General features: G+C 34.8%; 1 pseudogene; it reads left to right on the top strand.

Annotated features, from left to right (window-relative positions):
* The first annotated feature begins 1649 nt into the window (after positions 1-1649).
* Positions 1650-2683, top strand: LOC115210581 (annotated as a pseudogene).
* Positions 2684-7540: the final 4857 nt, after the last annotated feature.

The raw sequence follows: 7540 nt of genomic DNA on the forward strand, positions 1-7540 counted from the left end.
TAAAAATCCTGTTTGTTTGGAAATATCTATATAAATACACAGAAAATTATAAGTTCAAAAAGGTTATATTTTGGTGGTATACATATACACAGGAGGAGATATGTTTAGGAGTTTACAAAGAATTTAAGATGAACTAACCTGTTTCACCATTTTACCGTATTCTGTGAAACTAAAAGGCTGTATACTATTTTAAGGGACAGTGTGGGAGGTTGGTTTGGGTGGGGGGAAGGAAGAGCAATGTGGAATTGAAAGGAATTTTTTGTTTCTCTTTCAAGGTTGCTCTTTCATGGCTAATCTTTCATGATTCAGTAGTTTTTGGGACTGGTCTTAGAGGTCAGAATGGTGTGAGTGTGTGTGTCTGTGTGTGTGTATATACATGTGTTTGTGTTTGTGTGTGATGGCCGTTTTTGATTGGTCCCAGAGTTTATTGTGGTGTATGTAAATGTGTCTGTGTGTGTTTAATATTTGGTAGGATGGTCTGTGTATATGTGTGCACGTTTGTGTGTGTGTGTGTGTACATGAGTGTGTGTGTGTATCTCTGTCTTAGTATGTTTGTGTTGTTATGATTGTCTTGGTGCTGTGTATGTGTGCGTCTGTATGTGCGTGCGTGTATGTTTGTGTGTTTTTTGTGTTGGTGGGGATGTTATGTGTGTGTATGTGAGTATATATATATATATATATATGTATGTATATGTGTGTATGTATGTATATATATATATATATATATATAATATATATATATATATATATATATATATATTATATATATATATATATATACGTTTAAATATTGAACTCTTGGCTAAACTGGCAATATGACCATTCCGAAATATAACAATATATATATATATATATATAATATATATATATATATATATATATATATATATTATATATATATAAAATATACATACATACATGCAGGCATACATGCTCACACACACACACACAAGTAACACATGCCATCTAAGAATCTATAAATCAGAAAAAATATGCACTTGTATTTTTGTCAATGGAGTTGGTGTACACTTTGATTACTATATATATAAATATGTATATGTATGTAGAAATGTGTGTGTGTGTGTGCTTGTATATACCCTTGTCTTGACATCATGTTATGATTGTAAATGAGCATCTCTCTCATACAAGCAGTGTTGTTCACTTCCAATCTCTTTCATGAAAAGCGTATCTGGTCATGTTGGAAACAGGTGAGGGTTGGTAACAGGAAGGGTATCTAGCTGTAAAACAATCTGCCTCAACAAACTCTGTTTAACCCATGCAAACATGGACCACCAAATTTTAAATGATGATGATGATGATAATGATAACGACACACACACACTCGCATACATGCACACAAACACTTGCATGCATGCACACACACACACACGCATGCACACACACACACACATGATATATTCAAATGACATGTGGTCATACTATGTGATCATATTATTAGGTCGTCAAGTATGAAATTTGTAGTAAGGTATATGGTAAATTTTGACTGCTGCTCATTTTGTGCCATTATTATATTTTGACAATCTTTATTTTTTGTTAGAAAGCTAACATATCTATTTCTTTATTCTAACTCATTTTGCGCTTTATAAAGTTTTTATAAATCGTTATTTGCTATTTTTGTTTGGAGATGGATGTCGGAAATTGATACAGTTTTGAAATATGAGTTCTTTCTTGGAAATACAGCATCACAGACAGCTCGGAATATTAATGCAGTATTTCATTCTAATGTTATTATACAGCAGACAGTATCAACTTGGTTTGCAAAATTTCGTACCGGTAACTGTGACCTCACAAATGAGCAATGTGGTTGGCCAGAAACAAAGGTGGATAATGACGAACTGAATGTCACTGTCGAGTCAGATCCATCTCAAAGTGACTGTGAATTATTGTTGCTGTTTGGTGTTAGCAAGCAAACAATATTGACTCACTGAGTTCAAATTGGTAAAGTGAAAAAGTTGGATAAGTGGGTTCCACATGAACCCAATGAGAATCAGAAACAGCAACATTTGGAAGCCTGCATTATGCTACTTTCTTGTCACAAAAATAAATCATTTTTTAATTGAATTGTAACATGTGGCAGGAAATGGATCCAATACAACAACCATAAATATTCAGCACAATAGTTGGACAAAGATGAGCCACCGAAACAGTCCAAAAAGCAAAATTCATCAAAAGAAGCCGATAGTATGTATTTAGCGGTCTGGCGCAGGTGTGATCCATTATGATTTCATTAAACTTGGCTCATCAATCATGGCTGAAGTATACTGCAGTCAACTGGACCAAATGATACAGAAACTTACATAAAAAACAGTTTAGATTAGTCAACAGATCCACTCCTATTTTATTGCAAGACAATGCCAGACCACACATCGCAAAAATGACATTGGCAAAACTACAGGAGTTGGAGTTGGAAGTTCTCCATCATCCACCATACTCACCTGATCTTTTCCCCACTGACTACCACTTCTTCCAGAACTTGGATAACTTTTTGATAGGAAAAAAATTTACTTCTAACAATACTGTAAAACAGGCCTTCCAAGATTTTATTGACTCTATATTGCCAGGCTTTTACAGTTCCGGGCTGGACAAGCTACCGCCGAAATGGCAAAAGTATATTGACAATATGAGTGCATACTTTGATGGATAAAACTATTCCTTGTATTTATAAAACCGCAAACTTTTTTCTTTTCTACAAATTTCATATTTGACGACCTAATAATAATACTATTATTTGATATTTGCTTTTTCATTAGGTGATAACTGACAGAATCATTTGCACACTGGGAAAAATGCTTCACAGCATCTCATCCATCATTATACCCTGAGTTCCAAGTCTGCCGAGTTTGACTTTGCATTTCGTCCTTTAGGGGTTGATAAAATAAGTACCAGTTGACTGCTGAAGTCAATGTAATTGACTTACCCGCTACTTCTGAAATTGATGGCCTTGTACCAAAATTTGAAACCATTATTTAGGCGGCAAGCTGGCAGAATTGTTAGCACTAATGGCAAAATGGCATTTTGTCTGTTGTTACATTCTGAATTCAAGGTCTGTTGAGTTTGACTTTACATTTCGTCCTTTAGGGATTGATAAAATAAGTACCAGTTGAACACTGAGGTCAATGTAATTGACTTAGCCCCTCCCCTAAAATTTCTGGCCCTGTGACAAAATTTGAAATTAATATTTGCTTTCTCATAACAGAATTGGTTGAATGAGTCAGGAAAATTAATTCCTTTCCTCACCTTTGACCATTTCTTCACTTAGCTCTCGACAGTCATCTCTCGCTTTCTACATTCTCTTTCTTTTCCAAACCATCTCACCTTTACAGTCATGACAGAGTGTGTTTGATTTGAAGAAAATTTGAAGTTTTCTAACAATGTCGAAATTCCTTCACCATTTTCAGGTCCACCACCACCACCACTACCACCACCACCACCACCACCTATCTGTAGAAAGATGATGTATCTTTCTATGGCTAAATGGACATGCAAGTGACACACTGACATATTTGCCTGCCTATCTGTCTTTTACAAGTGATCTTATACTTCAGTGATAACCATCATTGCTAATTCACTCTTCTAGCTATCTTCAAAAGTCTTAGTCACAAACTGTTCTCATAGTTACATGCATGCACACACATTCATTAAAATATATTCTTACGTACACACATACACAACCAGAATGTTCATACTGAAATCTATATTTTACAAAGTATGAAATTAGAGGGGAAATGCTTGAGAATGTAACTAGCTGAAAATTAACTGTTATCTTTTCTACAACTTAATGGTGGAACAGTGACTAATATTTGGATATTTAAGCAATTGAAATTGTCACTAGGATTCATCAAGTTTATCACCTGAAAGATCAAAGTGCTGTTAGCAGCAGACATTTTAAAATTTTCTTTCTCTTAGCAAGTCTGGAAAGTTGAATCCATTATCATGATGAGTCAATATGAGTCAATGTTACAGAGAGAAGTTTAGATATTGGTAAACAGAATGCTGGTCTCTCATAGCAGTTCTAATAGAGTGGATTCTAGTGCCCATGTTCTTTACATGGTTTCACTGAAGATGGAACTTGTCAAGATAACTTATTAAAATTTTCTGCAGTGTTTGTGTAGGTAATAGCTGCAGAATTTAGTAGGTGATGCATTGAAGCAGAAAATATCTCTTTATCAGTATTAGTCAGTGTCTGATGCTAAATAGCTTTCAAATCTACAATGATAAATGTATTGGCTGTGATAATGATGGTAATATTCTTATTATTAGCAATGATAGCAGTTGTAATGGTTCTTGTGGGGATAGTATTTGTGGTTGTAGAATAATATTGGTGGTGGTGGTGGTGGTGGTGGTAATGGTTAGTGCTTTTGTTCATGATACTGATGTCAGTGTTTATGGCTATATAAGTAAGAATATAAGTGAAAGAAATAATCCTTTTTTACAATAGATACAAAGCCTGAAATTTTGGGGAAATTCTAGGATTACATCAACTCCAGTCTTTGGTACTTATTTTGCTGAACCTGATAGGATGAAAGACAAAGTTGAATTTGGTGAAATTTGAACTCAGAACATAAAGATGAAAGAAATACTGCTAAGGATTTTGTCTGGTGTGCTAAAGATTTTGCCAGCTCGTTGCCTTGGTAACTCTTTACTCTTTTACTCTTTTACTTGTTTCAGTCATTTGACTGCGGCCATGCTGGAGCACCGCCTTTAGTCGAAGAAATCGACCCCAGGACTTATTCTTTGTAAGCCTAGTACTTATTCTATCAGTGTCTTTTGCCGAACCGCTAAGTTACGGGGACGTAAACACACCAGCATCGGTTGTCAAGAGATGTTGGGGGGACAATCACAGACACACAAACATATACACACATACACACACATATATATACACAAGGCTTTCGTTGGCCCAAGGCTAGAGTAGAAGACACTTGCCCAAGGTGCCACGCAGTGGAACTGAACCCGGAACTATGTGGTTGGTAAGCAAGCTACTTACCACACAGCTACTCCTGTGCCTATAAAACTAATATGATCACATAGTACTGAACTCTACATTGATACATAGTGAGAAGTAATTACGTTTAGTCATTCAGAGATGGTGGAACCAAAAATGGAGGTACTGAAAATGGCATAGGAAATTTGACATTGTAAGAAAACTTCTAGTTTTCTTCAAATCAAAGAACATTCTGTCATGACTATAGAAGAGAGATGCTTTGAAAAAGAAAGAGAATCTAGAAAGAGACCTATTTTGAGAGTTAAATAAGGAAATGGCCAAAGGTGATGAAAAGAATTAATTTTGCTGGCTCATTCAACCAATACTGTCATGGGAAAAGCAGATATTAAAATGTTCTATGAAGACGTTAATATGATAGAAGCAAAGATTAAATTGATATAAGAAGGGTAATGTTTGGATAGATAAACGACTGGACTTTTGGCAGAAGGAACACAATTTGAATACACCCCCAACACTGCATCATTAGGAAAGATAATTAAACCTATTTTCATGGATGCTAGTAATATTGCTGTCAAATGTTTGGGATTTTGAATAAAAGGGTCTCCAAATAATATCTGTTTAGATTTTTTAGCATATAAGACTACAACTTTGTGTAGGCAGGTGATGGTTACTAATCCACCTGTGATAAGAACGATATAAGTAGTAGTAGTAGTAGTAGTAGTAGTTCTATTTGCAAATGTAAGAATATATGATATACTGGCTTCAGTTACATTTATATTGAAAAAGACAATACCAATATTGTTAACACTGCCAACGTAGTTTCATAGAAAAATCAATGTGACAACAAATACCTGTCTGAAATCAGGAAATATAACTGAAAAGGCTTGTGAAATGAATACAGCAGATATCTAGACATTGCACAGTTGTCATGCAAGGTATTCAATAGAAAAGGAAGGGAAGTTCTTGTTTGGTCAGTAAATAACGACAGCATTGGATAGGTAGTGTAACCAGTAGATAGACACGTAATACAGAGTAGTTTTTGATTACATAATCATGTACAATTACTTTAGTACACTTGAGCCATTTATACATAAAATAATTGTAATATGCCAAAACTGTTTATGTGGAAAAGTTAGACTCTGTTAAATGAGCAGCTAATTCATTATTAGAAGTAGAAGTGGGAGTCGAGACTGGAAAATGACTGTAAATGATTTTGAATGCAAAGCATTTAGTAAACTATAATGCAAGTAATAGAGTATTAAAATCCTTGATGCAAGACAGATATTTATAGACTGTGTTGTATTTAGTGCTACTGTTGTTGTTTAACCCCTGGTCAGTACCGATTTAGCAGCTTCATGGTGAAAGGCATTTCCAGCCATGAACATCCCTTTGTTAATATACTTGTTACCATAATTGTAAAAAGTCATTCACTGCATTTTGTCATGGAGAAAAATTCTCACTGTTGAGAAAAAGGGGTTAAAAACACCAGGTCCATTCGGAGTAACCCCTACCTAAATCGATGGATGCATGCATTTCATAACAGCTATCATCTCTTCAGCATTGAACACTGAAAAGAGAGGTGACTCTAGACCAGGGGTTCTCAACCATTTTTTTATCTATGGACCCCTTTGGTTATTATTTTAGTCCAGTGGACCCCCGCCTACAGCCATTTGATGTCTAAAGACTAGTTTTATAGAATCTTCTTTCAAAATTCTTATTTTGTCATTCACACATTGACTTGTGTAGGTTGAACTATGTAAAATGTTAGAGAAAGAAACCTAGTTGTTTCTTACATACCAATAAACACATCTAAAGCAAAATTTTTTCAGCGACCCTTAATATTGTGGGCCCCTAATTTACTATTTTGCTGACCCCCAAAATCTTATATTGACTCTAAGGAGCCATATGAATCTTGGTTGAGAACCAATGCTCTAGACTGACTATGAGACTAGGTGTCTCTTCAGAGATTGCAAAAAAAAAAAAAAATACTGTGACCGATGGCACCAACTGGCTGCCTGGCCATAGTAAAATACTGGTTTAAATATGTCTCAGACATATTTGAACTAGTGACAAGTTTGTATTTACATAAATCATTGCTTAGTATTTCTAATCCATATCTGTGTATTTATTTTTCACTCACAGTATATCTGGTACTGCATTATTCAGCTTGTCCTTCTTTGTTAAAAGTAGCAGGGTGTGATTGAAAAGAGAGATTTGCTTGCTATTTCCAGCAGGTAATTTGACCACATAAAGGTTTCCTCAGTAGCATAAGTGCTGATGCAGGTGAGGGTGAATTTGGTAGAAAACTGGACTTGATAGTACAGTTCATATCTAATGTACAGAATTTGAGAAAGCTAATTGTAAAATTTCAAGAGACACACCTGAATCTGTAGAATAAGTCACAGTAAAATTCTGCAATTAATTTCATAAATTAAAATATTTGCTTCATATATAAAAAAAGTGTGTGTGCTGTGGTGAGGGCATTGTTCTAAAGAAAGAAATCTTCATCGGTTAGTACTTAATACTAAACAAATTGTAAATTCTAATTTTGCTTTCTCAATTTAAAATATTTCC

Source organism: Octopus sinensis, linkage group LG4 (assembly GCF_006345805.1).
Source record: "Octopus sinensis linkage group LG4, ASM634580v1, whole genome shotgun sequence".
Taxonomy (NCBI): Eukaryota; Metazoa; Mollusca; class Cephalopoda; order Octopoda; family Octopodidae; genus Octopus; species Octopus sinensis.